Genomic DNA, 19,811 nt, shown 5'->3' with positions numbered 1-19,811 from the left:
TTCCGGCCAGTTTAATGTTTCTGTTTTAATGTTTAGATCTTTAATCCTTTTTTTATTTTTGTTCAGTGCGTTTTGAGAGCTATAGGTCCAGTTTTAATCTTTGGCAAGTTGAAATCCAATTTTTCCACCATCATTTATTAAAGAGACTATCTTTTCTCCAGTAAGATTGTTTGGCTCTTTTGTCAAAGATGAGGTGGCTGAGTGTGCCTAGAGTTGTTTCTTCATCTTCTAATCTGTTCCACTGGTTCTCAGGTTTGTTTTTTGCCAGTCCCATGCTGTTTTTAATCACAGTAGCTTTGTAACATTGTTTCAAGTTGATGATTGTGATACCCCTACCTTGTCTTTATTGCCTTGTTTTACTTTTGCTATTCTAGGTCGGTTCTTTTCCAAATGAATTTTTTTATTGTTTTCTCAAGGTATGTGAAGTATGCTGGTGGGATTTCAATGGGGATTACATTGAATCTATATTGCAGTTTTGGAAATATGGACATTTTTACTCTATTGATTCTTCCCACCCAGGAGCAAGGGATGCCTTTCCATTTTTTGATATCCTCTTCAATCTCTCTTTTCAGAGTGCTACAGTTTGCAGAGGAGAGTTCTTTGATTTGTTTGGTTAGGTTGATTCCTAGATATTTCAATTTTTTGGATGCTATTGTGGAAGGAATTTTTGGACTATTTCTCTCTCAGTGAGTCTGTCATTCATGTTCCAAAAAGTATTGACTTTTGTGTGTTGATCCTGTATTAAGCTACTTTACTGAAATTGTTTATTAAGTCTAGAAAAATCTAGGTGGAGTTTTTAGGGTCCCTTATATAGAGTATCATATCATCTACAAATAATGACAATTTGACTTGTTTGTTTCCTATCTTTATTTCTTTTATTTCTTTCTCTAGTCTAATTGTTGTGGCTAACATTTCAATAATTGTGCTGAACAGGAGTGGTGATGCTGAACATCCTTGTCTTCTTCCTGATTTTAACATGAAGGATTTCACTTTTTGACCATTTAGTATGATATTGGCTTTTGGTTTTTCATAGATGGCTTTTATCAGATTGAGGTAGAGTCTGTCTGTTCCAATTTTTTGTAGGCTGTTGTCAAATGCATGTTGGTTTTGTCAAACACTTTTTCTGCATCTATTGAAATGATCACATGGTTTGTCCCCTTGGTTCTATTAATATAGTTTATTACATTTATTAATTTGTGTATCTTGAAACATCCCTGCATCCCTGGGATAAATCCCACTTGGTCTGAGTGTATGGTCTTCTTGATCATCTTCGTTATTCTGCTTGCCAGTATCTTATTGAGGATTTCTCTTTCTATGTTCATTAGTGAGATTGGCCTATAGTTCTCTTTTTCGATTGGGTCTTTCTCTACTTTGGGGATCAAGGTGATGCTTGCTTCCAGGAATGCATTCAGAAGGATTGCTTCCCTTTCAATTTCATTGAAGAGTTTAAAGTGTAGTAACAGTAGTTCCTCTCTAAATTTCTAGTAGAATTCAGTAATGAAATCATCTGTTGGTAAGTTTTTAATTATGTTTTCAATTTCATTGATTGGAATTGGGTCATTTACAATTTATAGGTCTTCTTCATTCAATTTTGGAAATTCACATGAATCTAGAAATTTGTTCATTTCTTCTGTGTTTTCTATCTCCCTGGTGTATAGATTCTCCAACTAGGTATTGATGATCCTTTGTATTTCTGCTGGGTCTGTTCAACATCATCCTTTTCATTCCTAATTGCAAGGATTTGGGCCTTTTCCTTCCTTTTTTATAAAGGAAGGCTAAGAGTGTGTCAATTTTGTTTATGCTTTCTAAGAACCAACTCGGTTTCATTAGTGTTTTGTATTGCTCTCTTCATCTCCACTGCATTAATTTCGGCCTTGATGTTTATAATTTCCTCCCTTCTATGGGCCTTGGGTTTGAGCTTCTCTTCTTTTTCTACAAACATAAAGATCAGCATCAGGTTGTATAATTGAGCTTGCTCTGTTTTCCTAATGTGAGTATTCACTGCTATGAATTTCCCTCTTAAAATTACTTACATTGTGTGTCATAGATTCTGATATGTTGTATTGGTATTGTCATTTAGTTGTAGGAACTGTCTGATTTCTTCTTTAATTTCCTCTGAAACATTGGTTATTCAGAAGTGTGTGGTGCAATTTCCATGTGTTTATGAAATTCTTGCACTTTCTTTTGCTATTGATCTCCAATTTCATCACACTGTGGTCTGACAATATCCAGGGGATAACTTCAATTCTTTGCACTTACTTAAACATGCTCTATGACCGAGTATGTGGTCTATTTTAAAGAATAAGCCATGTGCAACTGAGAAGAATGTATATTATGACTTTGTGTGGTGGAAAACTCTGTAAACATGTTAAGTTCATTTGTTCAAGAGTTTGAGTTATAGTATTTCAGCATTTATTTTTCATCTAGTTGATTTATCTATTTGTGAGAGTGAGGTATTAAGGTCCCCCACTACTATTGCATTAGAGCTTATAAGATTTTTCATGTACATTAGTATTTGTTTTATATAGTCAGGCACACTAGTGTTTGGTGCATATTAATGATTGTAATCTCTTCCTCTTGGATTGTTCCCTTTACAAGAATGTAACATCCTTCTTTGTCTTTCTTCATCAGTTTTGGTTTGAAATCTACTTCATCTGCAATGAGGATAGTTACTCCTGACTTTTGGAGGTTTCCTGTCACGTGGAGTATTGTTTTCTACCCTTTAAATTTCAGTCTTAATAGAAGTTAATACTTCTTTTTTGAATTAAGTGTGTTTCTGATATGTAGCATATTGTTGTTTCTTGCTTCTTGACCCATTCTGACAGTCTACTTCTTTTGATTGGTGAATTGAGACCATTAACATTGATGGTCATAATTGATATGGATTGACTTATCCTATCATGACTTTTTTTTGTTGTTGGATTCTCCCCCTTTGCATTTAATTTCTTGCCATGCCTGATGGATTCATTCTGCAGGGATTCCTGGTGCTGTAATCCTCATTGTCTTTTCCTAGTATACTGTTTAAAATTTTTTGGAATGCTGGTTTCATAATTGTGAAGTTCCTAAGTTGCTCTTTGTCAGGAAAGAATCTTATTTCTTCATCAATTTTGAAAGATACTTTTGCTGGGTACATCAATCTTGGATGGAGGTTGTTTCCCTTTGGGCTTGAAATATGTTGCTCCGCACTCTTCTTGCTTTGTAGGTTTGTGTTGAGAAGTCTGCTGTGATTCTGATTGGCTTTCCATTGTATGTGATTTGTTTCTTTTCTTGTGCTTGTAGAAATTTGATCTTCTGTTGCGTTTCTGGAATCTTAACAATTACATGCCTATATGTAGAGGTGTTTTTGATCAAGGCTAGTTGGAGTCCTGTATGCCTCACTTATCTCTATGTCAAGTTCTTTTCCCCTATTTGTAAAGTTTTCTGCCATTACTTCTGTGAACAATTTTTTATGTTATCTGCACTCTCTCCTGTTTCTTCCTTGGCTCCAGTCACTCTGATGTTATTCTTCTTTGCATTGTACAGCATTTGATGGATTGATTTCTCATTGTCCTTTACTATTTTTAAGAAATTTTTCTTTTCCTGCTCACTAATTGCAATCTTATCTTCTATATCTGAATTCTATCCTAGCATTGCCTCATTCTGCTCTGTAAACTTTCAATGGAATTTTTAATCTCCTGGAATTCTGTTTTCATCTGTTTTATGGATTATATTTGTTTCCTATGTGGGGATTCCACCATATTCTTCAGTTCCCCTATTTTTTTATCTGTGTCCACTCTAGATTTATTAATCATGTCTTGCACTATGGGCACAAACTCTGCTGTCATCTGAGAAAATTTTTTTCATTCCATTTTGTCCAGGTCCACTTTTGTTGTCAGTTCAGGGAGTCCAGGTTGGTGAATATCAGATTGTTCATTCTGGTAGCCATTTGGGTTTCCTTTATGTGATTTAGAAGTCAGGTTTGGGGACTTATTTATGTGTCTTCTCATTTTAACAGTTGCAGCCTGCTGTGTCTTTGTTTGAAGGACATTTTGTTCACCCAGTGTTCTGGAATTCTCAGCCAGACACCGAGCAGCCTTTACTTTGCTGCTCACCAGTACAACAATTCCTGGGTTCAGAGTGGTGGCTTTCTAGATCCCTGAATTGACCTGTTGTCTGGGTAGGCTTCTGTCTGGGACCTGAGAACACTTGGGATCATATCTAGGTGTGCCTCTCACTGGGGCCACTATGTAGCTATTGTCTGGGAAGGGCTTTGTTTGGGGGCTGCGCATCCCAGTTTCTGTTGTCTGCACAGGCTTTGACTAGGGTCTTCTAAGACTTAACAATTGTATTGGGGCAAGCCTCTGGTATTGATTGTGTGCTTGTATAGCTCTTCTCCAGGCTGCTCCCTGGCTGTGGTCAATGGTATGGTAAGACTCTGGCTGAAGTCTGTGTGCCATGCAGTTACTCTCTGGGCAGTCTCCTGACCTGGGGGTGTGTGCCAGAACCTCTGGTGTTGGGGAGGCCAGCTGGAATCCACTTGTAGCCACACCAGTCTGGGCCACACAGCTGCTCCCTGGGATCTGCACTCACTGATGGAATGGTGGGCCTGATGTGGGGTGTTTTTATACAATGGTGTACTACCCTGACACAAAGAAGGATAAGCTTGAGACATATCTACCTAAATGGATGCACCTCGAGATGATACTCTTAATTGAGATAAATTGAACACACATATTTAAACTCTGCATTGTTCCTCTGGAGCAAAAAACCAAAATGGTAAATACAGACCAGAATATACAATGGATATTGGAAAATGGTAAGAAAGTGTTCAAATGGGAATTGCAACAAGGGAGTGACAGAGGGAAAGGAAGGAAGGGACAAGAAAAAGAAGATAATAGAAGAAAAAATGGAAACAAAGCTATTGTAAATAAGGAAGAAAAGAGGGGTTGAATGGAGATGAGGGGAATGGGAATAAAAGAAGAAGGAGGATAAATCATGTAATCGTGTGAATGCCTTATGGTAAATGTTATCACTATGTATATCTAAAATATACCAATATAATATACTTTAAAAATTTTAAAGCCAATCAAATATTTTTTACCATATATGAAGAATCAATATTATCCATCTTGCCCTATTAACAGTTATTTGCAAAGAAGATGTAGTTCAACAACAAAAAAAATCATTTAATTTTCAGAGAGTATTTCATGAGGAAATAAAAAATAGGTTAAAATTTCTATCAGGTAGTATATGTACAGTATCATTAATGCTCAGAATAATATTTATGCTTATTTTTTCTTGTTTATATTTGTAAGATACCAAAAGTTTAATAAAAGAATATGACTGTCACTTCCTCTTCTTAACAATTTAACATACTATATTTCATCAAAATTAAATTTGATTTATAAAACGAGTATTTTAAAAGTCATTTGCATATGTCCAAAGGAAAATTGCCTCTATCTTCCAACAAACTATTGAAACATATCTCATTTTCAGCCAAAGAACTTGAAGAGTTCTTCAATTAGTTTCTTTCTTTTCTGTGCAATGTTTTGTATAGTGCCTTGTGAATCCACACATGATGAGTGTAGATATTTAAAGACAAGGTGTGGAAAAATTTTTGCAATTCATGTTACTTTCTAGAAGATAGAATTTTAAAATTGCCACACTCAATATTTGGCCCATTGTTCCACCTTGAGGTTTTTTTTTTCATGTGTTTGAAGAGAAAAACACAAATGTGGCATGAATTTTTCCTTTTTTATGCCGTCATCATGCTATGTCTTGAAGTGATAGAAGCATCTGACTGAGAAAAAAGAAATACAATTGGAGGATGAGCAAAATCTAATATACTAAACTAATATACCTAAAGTGACATATTCCCTGTTTTTTTTGGGGGGGGGTCTTACTAATTAGTTATAGAAGATCATTCATTAAGACAAAAACATAAGCTAGAGAATATTCAGGGTTTCATGTTGAAAATTTTTTTCATCCTTCTAATCTAAGACCAGGTTACAAAGTTTCAGGAAAGGAAACTAATTAGAACAAACAAAAATTTGTGAATCAAATTCAAACTTCATAGGAAATATTTCCTTTTTCTTAAGGGATTCACACTATTAACTCTCCTATATTATAAAATATTTGCCTTATCAATTTGCTATGAAATTCACTATATTCACCATGCTTTCATCTCCCTTAAATTGTGGATTACATTCCTACAGGTAATTCTGCTCTTCCTATTACTACTTTGCTAATGAAAATATGATTCTCCCAAACTCCAAAATGTACTTTGTCAAACCACATTTGCAGGCTATTTTCAGAATTTTTGTATTTTCTTCCACCATAATTTTTCCATTTCACTATATACCTGTATTTCCCTTTTGTTTCCATTCTTCAATTCCTCAGAGTCTCTTCTTATGCTCAAGATAACAATTGTCATATTTGTGTTAGTAGGAATTGAGCTCCATTTATATTGATGTTTCTCTCCTCTACTTTAGTTTTCTGAGAAAATGTCTTGCTACTGTTATCTAATTTCTGCCTCTGCTGTTTTTTGACATACACAAAAAGTCAAGAGGACTACATGTTATTTGAATAGAAAAAATATTTCTGAAAATATAATAAAATAATGCTTTTCTCAAGTCAACAAACAGGATGTGGCAGTATGTGACCTTGGGTGGCATGGAGGATGAAAATTTTACCCGAAGATGGGACTTAGTTCCATCTACTGAGAGGGTCAGAGGAGCTGTTTCTGCACTGCAAGCACCCAAATCCACCAACCCAAGAACTCTCTGGATTTTATTTAGAATATCAATATTAGAGAGAAAACAGGAGAAAAGGAGTTTGGCTCAGGAGCTGTCTCAAGGCTAAGCACTTTTTCTTGGGGAAATGGGAAGGACATGTCCAGGTATAATATACTTAATAAATATAAACTTCTTGTTGTTTACCCATTTGATTCTCACACAGCCTGTGTGATTTTACCCAATTTAACAATTCATTCCTCACAGAGCCTGTGTCTTGTTTACCACACAGTTTAATTATGTCACCTCACCCAAGCTGTGCATCTTTTGCCTATCCATGTAGTTATTGGGGGTACTTTTGCCTCATATTTTAACTATTCACTTCCAACAGAGACTATGCCATTTTGTCCCTCAGTTTCATCATTCACTCCTGGGGAGCTTTCCCACATGAGGTTTAAGTGAGTCTCATTTTTAAAAATATTTATGGTAAAGTACAAGTCAACAGTAAAATAGAATTATTATAGGAAATCTGAAGTTAGAATTACATATTCCTTAAACAAGATTACACTATATACATAAATCAAGAAGACAACATTTTTGTAAAGCATGAAAGAATATTTTTGTAATGTTTTGATTCATGGTAGTTAATGTAAATGAAATGGTCTCATTACTAATGCATTAAATCTGAAGGAGATCTACTCTCTCTTTTGCTTCTTTCCCTTCTTCACAAATTTTTTAGAACAAAACAAGCAACATTTTATGACAAGGAAAGTAATGGTTCCTGCAGAAGCCAGTAGGAATCCAATCACATCCAGTGAATGGTACTGGTACCAGGTGAGGTTTTGAGCAAGTGGTCACAAGTGTTTGGCCCCTTTGTGGTGCATGACAAACTCAATCCAGAAGACTGCTCATTCCAGGGGCTTCATGGGTTGATCATGGTGAATGGTGGACAACCACATAGCATTCTCCTTATAGCTGAAGGAAAATTAAATAAGGTTAGAATTATTTCAAAATGCTAGAATGCAAATTTTTGGAAGTGGTAAATGTGAATGCAAAAAAAATGTTAAAATCTATTATTTTTTCAGTAGTCATTTTAGAAATCTTAATAATTCAGAACTCTTTAATGTATAGGATTTAAAGATGTGAACAGAAAGGTTGAGGGAGCACTGTTATTGCTAATCTAGAGATTGAAATCAGTTCCTTCCCAAAGATAAAACATACAAACACTAACAAAAACATATGGCATATTTATGAGACTTAAACTAGTATTAGACAGTAAAAAACTGTTAGTAGACCTGTTATACAAGGTTCAAATCTGTACTGCAATATAGAGCAAAAGGAAAATCCTTGTCAAGATTCATACTACATGTGTGAGTAAATTTCTTATGGATTGCAGTACTGACCAGAAAGCAGTATTGAAATTTTCAATAGTTCAATCATTAAAACTATACAACAGATTGTTTTTTTGAATATGGTACTGACTCTTATTTGTTGTCTTTCTATAAATATCTCCTTTTGAGTTAATAAATACATGGAAAGGATCACATCCTTACAACATTCATGGTTCCTGTTTTATTGTTTCCTTTATATTCCTTGAATTTCCTCTGTGGAAATCCTCAATGATTCCCCTCATTCAATTTACAGACTATTTTAACATTTTACACTCTGCCTAAACCTTGCACAAATATTTCAAATAAGAACACTGAAATTATTTATCATGACCCTGAGCCTTGTGTCTAATGATGGCTTCAGCATTCAACAAATTTGTATTTCATTATTTTCATTTCAGACTCACTGCTACTTCCTTGGTCTTCATATGAGAATTTATCTCTATGTAGATTGTAGATTGTAAAAAAAAATTTTTTGTATTCATGTAGGGTTGTTAAGGATGGTTTCCAGTGCATTTTACACTTCTCTACTTGATAATGTTGTGAATTCCACTTTAGCAGCTGCTCCTTTAGCCATCATGTGAGCAATGTTATCTTGTGGTTCCCCAAGCAAAGAAATGACCACCATAGGGATTCTGTGGGAGATTGCCTCATAAACACCATTGGCTCCACCATGAGTGACAAAAGCTCTCGTCTTTGGATGACCTAAGATTATGTGAATATCAGCATAATAATTAGTAATAAATTTTAGAAATACAATGAGAAATGTACAATATGAGTCACTGAAAATGGTGGTATTTTATGGATAAAGAATTTGCATTTATGTAACTACAGTGACATTACTTTTGGATTTTTGGGTTTTTTTTCAATTTGGTTTTTTTGTTGTTTTTTGAAACAAGGTCTCACTATGTAGTCCAGACTGGCCTTGAAGTTACAGTAGTCCTCCTGCCTCAGCCTCTTGAGTGCTGAGATTACAGGTATGCAGCAACACACCTGGTGCTATACTATTCCTTTTGATCAAGAAAGCAAAGGAAAGTGAATGCCATCAGCAGATATGCTTTACAACTTTAACAATGAATGCATGATTGCCAGGAATAAATACATATAATATGATAAAATAAACCAAATGACATAGTAATAGGATCATGTATTTACTAGAACTTGTTCTCTTAAAAGGGTAGTTCATTCACAAATTCTTATATGAGAGTTGTGTAAGTCAGCAAGATGTGACCTTGGGAACAAAGCAAGTGAATTATTAAGTCAGCATAAAAGTGTGAATATTTTCCCATTGGAAACACAGCATCACTGATAATAAATCAAGAGTGTTATTTTGATTAATATTTGTAAATCCCCATTTTCTGTGGAAATACAGGTGCAAGACAACCTGGAAATTATTATGTCCTCTTTGAGAAGCAAGGGATTTAAAATGAAATCTTAATATTGTTTCCATGGACAACAAAAATCAACTACTCCAATTCATTCTGCTTCCCCTAAGACTGCAAATATATACCATGAAGTTTGGTTTCTGATTTGATTTTCTAACAACAAATATTCCCTGGTTTGTTCTATCTTGAGCTATCATCATTCTTACTGATTTAGGTTTGCAGTATTTGTTCTCCAGTATCTTACCAAGTAGGTCATTCTGAGGGAGCCACTCATACAAACAAGTGTTGGGTCCTAAGGTATCTGGTTTCTTGCCATCAAATCTCCAAAGAACCTGTTAGGTAAAGACTGCATTGTATCATATGTTGAATTGTAGAATTTAGACACAAACAAGGTAAGTGCCTTTTGCTATGTAGATTTTAAAACTGAGGACAGGAGATTAAATATTAAGAACTATGAATATACACAGACAAATAGAACACCAACATGTTCTATACTTAGTTTTAGATTTAATCAGATTTAATGTCATCATGTTTCACACAGAGTGACATAGACAAATAAGATACTACATACTAAATTAAAATATTTTACAAATTGCTATTAAAATATTTAAATAATTAAAAATATTAAATATTTTTAAAATATAGAAACTTGCAAAGAATAAATAATTTCTAATGGTTTTCTTCTTCATTAATATACATGCTTACAGTAGTAGCTCCGTTGTTCCAATATTAATACTGACCTATTTTTAAAAGATATCATTATAGTTTACTTATAATCACTTTTTCCACAAGTTAACATATTAGAATTAGATGCATAAAATATCATTTTAATATGTAAATTATGGAATCTGCACAATCAGTTTTTGTCAGAAATCATTTAATTGATTTTAGGAAGTACATGTAATTTGTTTTGAATTACAATTACTAATCCTTAATTATAGGAAAAGTTTCAACTGGAATTCTGAACAACAATCTATAGTATTGTCACCATTGCTAGGATGATAAATTAAATTTACAAGATAGAGTTAGTTTGGAGTTCATAAGGTATTTAGCTTTTCAAAAATAATTCATATTTTAAAGTGGTTAAATTACCTTCATCTAGTTATTTTCTCTTCCAAGATGCAGTACAAAATATTCACAGCAGAGATTAACATGATCTGCCATAGCCTATCCATTTCATTACCCTGTTTGAAAATGAAGTACTGGGTTTAGAAATCCCAAGCTCTGCTCTTAAATTGGACTATCACTTACAAATATTTCAGCTCTATTTACTGTGGGAGTGTTGAAAATAACTGCAGGTCCCCAGCTAAAAGTTGGCACAGGAGATTACAAAACTGCTGTATTGACAGTAAATAAAATCCACTGTAGTACACAACTCTTCAAAGATTGAAGATGAATTAGATATGTTTGAAAATTAATCCCTATTTAGTGTTATTGAGTAGGCATCTGAACATCTTCCAATATGGGCTTCTTTCTCTTTGACTTTCATTTTCCTTTTGCTTTTGTGATTGGGAGGACTTTAAACTGATGGGACAAAATCGGAGTCCTTGTGAAGCATACTTTACAATGCACAGGTTCCACTGCGAGGAAAGGAGACAACTCTAGTCCATGTTTTACATCTTTCTGGTTCAGATATGGATTGTGCCCATTCCAGCTAGTCTTTCTCATTTTTTAATTAAGAAGGCTGAGTGGATACATGGATCTTGAATTGGCTACAGCTCCTTTTCTTGCTCTGAATATCCCCCTAAATACACACTAGTCTATGCTAAAATTTGGATAAATTATAAAGTGGAGCTAACCTGGAAATTCTAACCTGCATGATTTATTCCAAACCCCTTTCAATACTCGCTTAATGTTATTGTGATACGGCATTTTTAAATAAAATTTATGTCTTTCTTAAACATTGCTAATGAATACAGTGACTTCACAGACCCTATAAGAAAAGAGAGCAATTTTTTGAAAGCAGATATTTGCAGGGCTTAATGACTTCTTTAGTGGATGTTTGCCATTGAGACACTTTGCCCACCTTTTGTGGAATCTGTGCAAGGGATGAGACAATCACATTGGCCCTTTTTTTGTCATGTTACTGACCATGGACCCCAGAGAAAACACCACGGCACCATGTTCTCCAGAGCTCTCCACAAAGTCTTCCATTTCCTGCAAAGCATTTACTCCATCAGAAAAATAAAACAATGGCTCAGTAAACACATTGAAAATACTGTAATTACAAAAATGAAAATGTTAAAATCAATTAATAGCAATTATTACAATGATCTGATGAAATACACATAAGAAAAAGTGATATCTTCAGAATTTCAGGTCAAGCTATAAAAGTAGTAATGTTAATATTTTTTGTGTAGTCAATATTCCAAACAATTATTTCTTATAAAACCAAAGTTTTATATTTAATTTATATTATATAATAATCTTTAGAAAACTGTGGTTCTCATGTCTCCAGTTTACCCTAGAAAAAGAGAGTGAATTTATTCATTTACTTTTCCTTATTCTTCTCATCTCACACTCTTATTATGGCTGATTTATTGTTATTAAATGTCTTTGGTGAGACAATTGTAGTGGTGATATATATAATATAATATATATATAAATCTTACTTCCTAGTATGCCTAATTTAGTGTTATCATTTTAAGTGAAACAATTGAGATATTGTATTAGACACATATTTCATTATTTAATCATTCCCTAAAAGTGGAGGTTTAAGTTACTTCCTAGTTTTTTTAATAAATAGTTACTAGATAGATAGATTTATGCATCTTGATTGATTTTCTTCACATATATTCAAATGAGCAACTTATAAAAAAGGGTATAAATTTAGTTAAGATGATACAATTTTCTAAAATTCTATTTTGTGCAACTTAATAACAGCTATAATCAGTAATTTTTGCCATTTTTAGAATTCTTTCCTTATCCTTTTCTGCTATTTCCTGGTCCTTCTAACGCTGTTGCTTTTTAATCAAGAAATTCAAGTGTATACATATATTGCTTAGTAATGCTCTAATAATGCCTCAAATATTTGACTTCTGGAGTTATTGTGCAGTCAAAACAATTGCATCTAAAAAAGGATATTGGAGGGACAGGGATTTAGCTCAGTGGTCCCGCACCTGCCTCACAAGCAGAAGGTCCAGAGTTCAATCCCCAGTACCAAAAATTTAAAAAAGTATATTGCATTTTAGCCACATATTCATATTTCAGTTTTATATTGTTGCTAATAAGAAGGTAAACAAAAATCTTCTTAAAAGATTACATTTACTGAAGCAATACAAAATGCCTCATTTCTATATATTTCTTAGAAGTATGACATCAATTTAAAATATATGATTATTGTGTTTGTTCTTAAGGGATATTACTCTATATGCTGTCAGAATAATTTTGTGATTCATGTCAAATCAATTTTCAGACAAATCACAGGAACTATGAAGTGTTTAATACCTAAGCAGTGCACCTTTACTCTGCACTTGTTTTGCCAGGTCATGTTGTTGCCAAGAGCATGTCACTGGAGGGAACTTTACTGAGGTATCCTACAGGCTTGGCGTATGGCAATAAATACCTGTTTTGAGAAAGTAATCCATTCCTTTGTACACTGAGATGCAAAACTCCAGGATCTGAAGTGAGGAATGGTTTCAATGCTATGAGCAAGGCAAGAAGATGTCAGGGTTGGTAACAAATATTGCTGGGGCCTCACAGGTATACTATTGAACAATATTCTTTTTTTTGTAAGCTACAATACTAACAAAGGACTTCAGTTCTTCTGATATAATTTACTCATTTGATCTTGTTCATCTTATTGCCTGAGATTATGCTTTTACTTTCAAAGAAATCAATAGCATCTTTTTACTATGACTTTACATGATATTATCATCTTAAACAGTTCAGGTTTCAGTTCAAATTTAATGTGATTATTTTATCAAATATTAAATAATAAGTTAGCCATGATATCAATAGACCAACATTAATTCTGAAACACTTATTGCCACAAATGCTTCCTTTTAACTATTTTATATTTTATCCTCATAACAGTCAATTTGAACTTCTACTGTGATTATCTGAGTAGATTTTCGACATGTGTGCATACCTTAGTCTACATTTCATCACGTTTCCTGAAATCTTAGAACTACCTTCTAAAAGCTTCCCATTTCTACTATTCTGCATCTCTGCAATCTAATTCACTAATAGAATCTTCAATGCTTTTTTTGTTTAAAAAGGGGAAATTGGATCATCAGTTTCCTTAGCTCAATTTTTTTCGGTGTCAAAATGCTTTGGTTAGATATTTTCAACTCTGTCACCTGGTACTAAATTAGCTATCTAGCAAAATTAGCATCTTCATAAAATAAGCTTTCAGTTCTTGGGAATTGTTCCTAATCTCCTAACTGCTGTCTGTTTTGTGTTTTTCTCTACCCTTCATCCCTTACCTATTCCTGCACCTTGTTCATTTCTTATCATCATTGCTATTACTTTTTCTGGCACGGTTTCTATAATCTCATTTGAAAGTTTTCTTAGTAATAAAATTCTTTCCTTTAAAGGTAAGTTTCACACAATTTTTATTGCTTAATTATACTCTGTCTTTAAAATAGTATACAAGAAGTGTGGGAGGAGAAGACACAGTGTCTGTGCTGTTTCTAAGGTTATTTTACACGTATTGGTCACATACACTAGTCACTTAATAGACTTTGAATGAACAAATGAATGATAATGAGGATTAATGGACTCTATTCTGAGCACCTTCTAAGCATCCCATATTTTTCTGTAATGGTAGTGAAATGCAGATACTTCTGCTGGAATAGAAATATAAGAAGTTTTCTTTTTTTTAAAACAGGTTCTTTCTCTACAGTCAAGGCTGTCTTTGAATTTGCTGTGTTGCCCAGGTTGGTTGAACAGGTGGTTCTCCTGCCTCAGCCTCTGGAATTCTGGGATTGTAGGCATGTGCTACCATTCCCAAAAGAAATACTAATTTCCAATTGGCATGATACTTGCCTGTTTCCCACGTATTTCTCACTGTGAGTCAAGATTCTCAATGAATAGTGCAGAGCATTCCCACAGAAATGTAAAAGTAAAGCTAAATACAGGACTATATTTACCTTAGGTAGAGGTTTGGCAGGTTTGCATTGGAGTCCTCCAACAAAATCAAAATTTGGTAAGGTGGGGTGAGGGAATTCCAAATCCCAGTAGCTTCGAATGAGCCACATTTCTGCCTTTACCATTGTCTCATATAATGTAGTGGGTTTTCCTGAATGGAGGAAGAGAGAAAAAGAAAAAGCTGGCAATTACATAACTGTTGATTGAATATACCATATATTTTAAAAGATGTAGGAATAATGTATAAATTGACTGTTCACTGACCAAAATATATTGACATATGAACAATAAAATATTTGTGTTTTATCTGTGTCTCAATTGTGTCTTTGAGAAAGAATGAGATGAGACTACGTCTCTGATATTACTTCACTATACACACATTAATAAGCAGACATCAAAAATTATTCTATAATTAAAAATATATTCCTGTTTCTCTAAAGCTATCAACATAACAGATGCAAATGTAAACAAATGTTCCAGCTTCAGAGTCAAGTAATCCTAGTAAAACTTTGGAACTAGTTTTTCAAAAATTCCTTCATTTATACCATTTACCAAGCTGGTACCTGATCCAAGTGGAGTGTGAGATCTATAAGAATATGGCTCAATTTTTTGTACTAACTTTACATTTGGTTTATATTAGCAGCTTAATAATATGTATTTATTCTTTTCAAGCATTTGGAATCATCTCTTGGAAAATCTGTAGAAATTACAGAAACAGAAATTGGGCTCATTCTTTTGTCAGATGGAAAAATGTAATGAAAAACACTACATGGATGTCAATATTTCCACAAATTTTAAAACTTTTAAATGGATGATTGGTAAGGACTTATCAGACCATATTGAATCATTAGAATATGCAAGTTACAATTTTTGAGTCTGGGATAAAATACTGTATATTTCACAAGAGTAAAGGTATATTTTAGATAGAAAAGAAAAAAATAGTTATTTGAGGTAAGGAAACTGATCTACTCATGAGAAAACAGTTCCCTCAATGCTACTAGTTTTGCTTGAAACATGGGCAACTCTTCAATCTACTTGTCTTTGTTCATAAAGACATTAGGGAGGTGCCTCATGACTTTTATTGTAAAATAAAAAGAAGGTAAAATTGATAAGAAATTGCAAAATTAAAGGCTGAACGCTTCACTGTGGAATTGTGTGATCTCGTGGAATGATCAATATGAGTTACAACCAAATGGCTGCAATATGACCACATAATGTAAATATTTCTTTTATATCTGTCAATTGACAAATAATTTTACTTTTTACTTCATCATGTACATATAAAAGACAAAGTCCTCTTATTTTACCTTCATCCAAGCTCACTTGAAAAGGCACAAGATAGGAAAGACTTCACTCTACTAATTAACAGCATGAATTACCTAAAACTTCACTGTAAAGCTGATTCCACTTTTTCTCATTAAATGTTTCGAACTAAAAGCCAGGATAAAGAATACATATCATGTTTTTACCCTTTCCATGAAAGTCTTTTGACCACCTAGTCCTGACATTACAACAGGTACATAAAAAGGAGGAACTATGAGGCCTCCTCCATTTTTTTCCAGTTGGAAGCCAGGAGAAACCCGGAGAGTGTACATAAAAGGTATTTTTAATAGCTCAGCCACCAGCTCACCACAGGGACCAATGGCATCTGCAAGAAAGACATCAAATCTTGATTCCTGGAGTTTTTTCATAAGTATCTTGTTTGAGACTGTTTCTTTACATGAATTTTTCCAAGTATCAGAAAATTCTTTGAAATTTTTTCTACCTTGGGAAAACATGCAAAACATGAATTTATTGACCCAATATACATCCACCTAGTGGTCCACTGAGTGAAATATTTTCCCATTGAACTCTATTGATAGATGTAGTGAATGTTTCAAATTTAATTCGAGGTGATGAATCAACATCAACAAAAATGAAACTTGAATGTTGCAGGACTGTGACCTCATGTCTCCTTTGGATAAGTTCCTCTACTATATTCTTTATATTCATCCAGTGGCTGTAGTCCATGAGCCATACCAGCACCTTTGCACAACATGCAGAGTTGAAATAACAACTCATTTGTAGTGGCAGCAGAGCTGAGATCCATTTCATGGACATCTTGATAAAAATGCAGTATTGCACTCAAATTGTGCTATTTTCTATCATTACTCATGTTTATATTTAGGGAGAACTTAACCAAAAGTTAAAAGATAACTTGTACTGATCAAAGTATATATATCTAATGGATAAAGCATGAGTACTAGTAGCATAAAGAAAAGGCAAATATAAATGATGACAGGTTTTTATGAGAGCATTTAAGTTCACTGTTATGGTTTAGTGATCTTGGCTAGTTTGGGGTCAATAACCAACAAGCATCAGTCACCTCTATTATGTAAATGATATTCTGCAAGAGCAGTGGTAGATACAAGGTGACTGTCCCTGTAATCTTGTGACATGGATCTAAAAATACAGTAATTACACTGGTCATAGGGAATTCTTTGATATCATGATTCAAGAAAAGTTTTGTAAGAAATTGGATCAGGTACTATTTACATAAGTACATTTCACTAGTTTAAACTGTGTTATTCAGTGTGTCATAATATTTTTACACAAATATGTAACATTCTAATTCTCAATTCTCAGTAGTATATCCTGTGCCCTTTCTCAAGATATCAGTTAGATGTCTGAGTATATCATAGGGAACAGGGAAAGGGGACATTACTAGAATGACTGCAGTAAGTCTTCCATGAAATCACAAGGTGAATTAGTTTATTAAACAGAAAAGATTGAAAAAATGAAACTTAGAGAACCTGAGCTTTGGGTCTGATCAGTGCTATTCTGGGCAGCAAAGATGACAGCCCTGAGCTTGCCACACCTTTATTCAGTACATCAGGAGAAACAAATGCAACAGATGACTCAGGGCAGAAAGCGTTCAGTACATCAGGAGAGTATCAAATGTAAATGGTCACTCGGGGCAGAAGTGGTGGTGGCAGCAGCAGTGAAAAATCCTAGAACAATGAGGAACTCTCCAGATGAAGATTTTGGTCCTCCCATGATGTCTTCAGATGGTGTAATCTTGTCCTGGAGCATCAGAGCATCACTGGACCATTGACATTTAGGTGTGACTGGAGGTGAAGATGGAGTTATGTCTTGACATGCTGTAGCTGGCCTGTAGGCAGGAAAACTAGGCCCTAATGATGATTTAATTGTGAAATGATTTTCCCCCCAAATTATGTAGAATTTCTCTCCACCATAGACTGCTTAGACTTCCTCCTAAAACAAAGGACCAAAACAAAGTAAATAAACAGTGATTTCCCAAAATATTTGAGGCAGAGTGCTAAGGTAAATTGAGGATGTGGCAAGCTCTTGAACAACAAATATTCACAATGGTCTAAAGAAAGAGAACTAAGCACAGACCAGCTATTGTCCTGCCTTTTGAGAAAAACCGGGAACCAAGAGGCACTTGTCTTATTAGGAAGAATATTAGCAGGAAGTCCCTGGCAGTTCCATTCAGACCACAGACACCTGAGGTATTTGCTGCTGAAAAATCTTGTGACCCTGAGGCTAGTTTGACAATGTGCCAGGTTGCCATATGTGGTGTTGCTCCAGGAAAATAATCTTTCTAATGTTGCACACTTTACTACCAAAACTCCTACTATACAGGTGACTCTACTCACCTGAGTGATTTTTAAGTAACTGGCCAGCTTTCCCAGGATCTCAGCTCACCCATCTCTGAAAACTAATCAAGTGTTGCTGCTCACACTCCCACAGCCTTAGAAAATAGGTGGAAACTCCACCCTAAGCTGCTCAGCCTGTGGAATCCACCCCAGGAAAATAATGAATACTCTGTACATGTCCCTGCTGTCCTTATTTCATGTCAGTGTTTTCCATTCACCTACCCTTGCCTCTACAAAAGAGCCGGGCACTCTACTCTGAGGAATTTACTCACAGAATCCTTTGGTGGTAGATACATATCCCCCACAAAGTCCCCATATATGTACATCTAGCTCTAGGCCTTAATAGCAACTCTTACTTTTGAGGACATACCCTCCATTTCTTTGACTGTGTACTTTTAAATTTTGTGAATTATATCCCTTTTTGTGCCTTATGGAAAATTCTATTTTGTGTAATGGAAATTACTGAATGTGCAAACTGTCCTGTGGATGATGTGAGTCAAGGCTCCCCATCTCCATTTCATGGACTTCCTTGAACCCTGTTTGGTGACAGTTTTCTCAAATCTAATGTTTAAATAGACCTAAATCAAAAATAAATTATACTGAGCACAGAGGAGGAAGCTTCTGGGTTGACGTGAGAATGCAAGCATTACAGAGGAGGTCTTGGGGTGGACTTGACACCCCTCCAAGCTCAGAGGAGGAGGCTTCCTTGCCAACATACCACCACTCCCAGCCCAGAGGAGGTGAGCCTCATGGGCCCCAGCAGCAACCACCCACATAGAAGTGAGAAAACAAATAAACAAGACTCAAAACCAGACTTTCAGATCACCTAAAGCAAACTCAAATGGGAAACAAGATGGAATACTCTGATAATCAACCACCTGTACTCCCTTAACTGGCAAAAAAAGAGTATCTAGAAAAAATGAAATCAGAAATAATTTATCATATAACAGCAGAGATTTTGCCAATAGAAAAAGACATGATAAATAAATCTAGATAGGAAATGAGAAACATGATGGAATCCAAACATAGGAAACAAATGGAATCCATAAAACCAGAGGCAAACAGATTTCCAGGAGATTAAAAACTCCATTGAAAGTCTATGCAACAGAATAACCCAATATGAGAATAGAATTTCAGATATAGGAGGGAGGATTTCAATTAGTGACCAAGAAAAGAAAAATTGCTTTAAAATCCACCAGCTGCTAGACATCCCAAAGAAGAATAACACAAGATTAATCAAACTCAGTGAAGAAACAAGAGAGAGTGCAGATGACATAAAAACTCTGTTCACAGAAGTGATGGCAGAAAACTTCCCCAGGAGGGGAAAATAACTTTACTTAGAGATAAGTGAGGCATACAGGACTCCAGCTAGACTTGATCAAAAAAAAAACAACAAAAAAAACTACACATAGGCATATAATAGGTAAAATTCCAGAGACCCAACAGAAGAACTAAATTCTACAAGCAGTGAGAGAAAAGGAACAAATCACATACAAAGGAAAGCCCATCAGTATCACAGCAGACCTCAACGCCAACCCTCAATGCAAGAAGACATTGGAGTGATCTATTCCTATCCCT

At 34.6% G+C, this 19,811-nt stretch overlaps 1 pseudogene; it reads right to left on the bottom strand.

Moving 5' to 3' along the window:
- Positions 1 to 7,335: 7,335 nt before the first annotated feature.
- LOC101700651 (UDP-glucuronosyltransferase 2B17-like) lies at positions 7,336 to 16,674 on the bottom strand (annotated as a pseudogene).
- Between the last annotated feature and the right edge of the window lie 3,137 nt (positions 16,675 to 19,811).

The sequence above is a fragment of the Heterocephalus glaber genome, unplaced genomic scaffold (assembly GCF_053883595.1).
Source record: "Heterocephalus glaber isolate CG9 unplaced genomic scaffold, H.glaber_assembly_v1.0 deba00001509, whole genome shotgun sequence".
NCBI classification, from domain to species: Eukaryota; Metazoa; Chordata; class Mammalia; order Rodentia; family Bathyergidae; genus Heterocephalus; species Heterocephalus glaber.
This window is presented reverse-complemented; position numbering and strand designations above follow the sequence as displayed.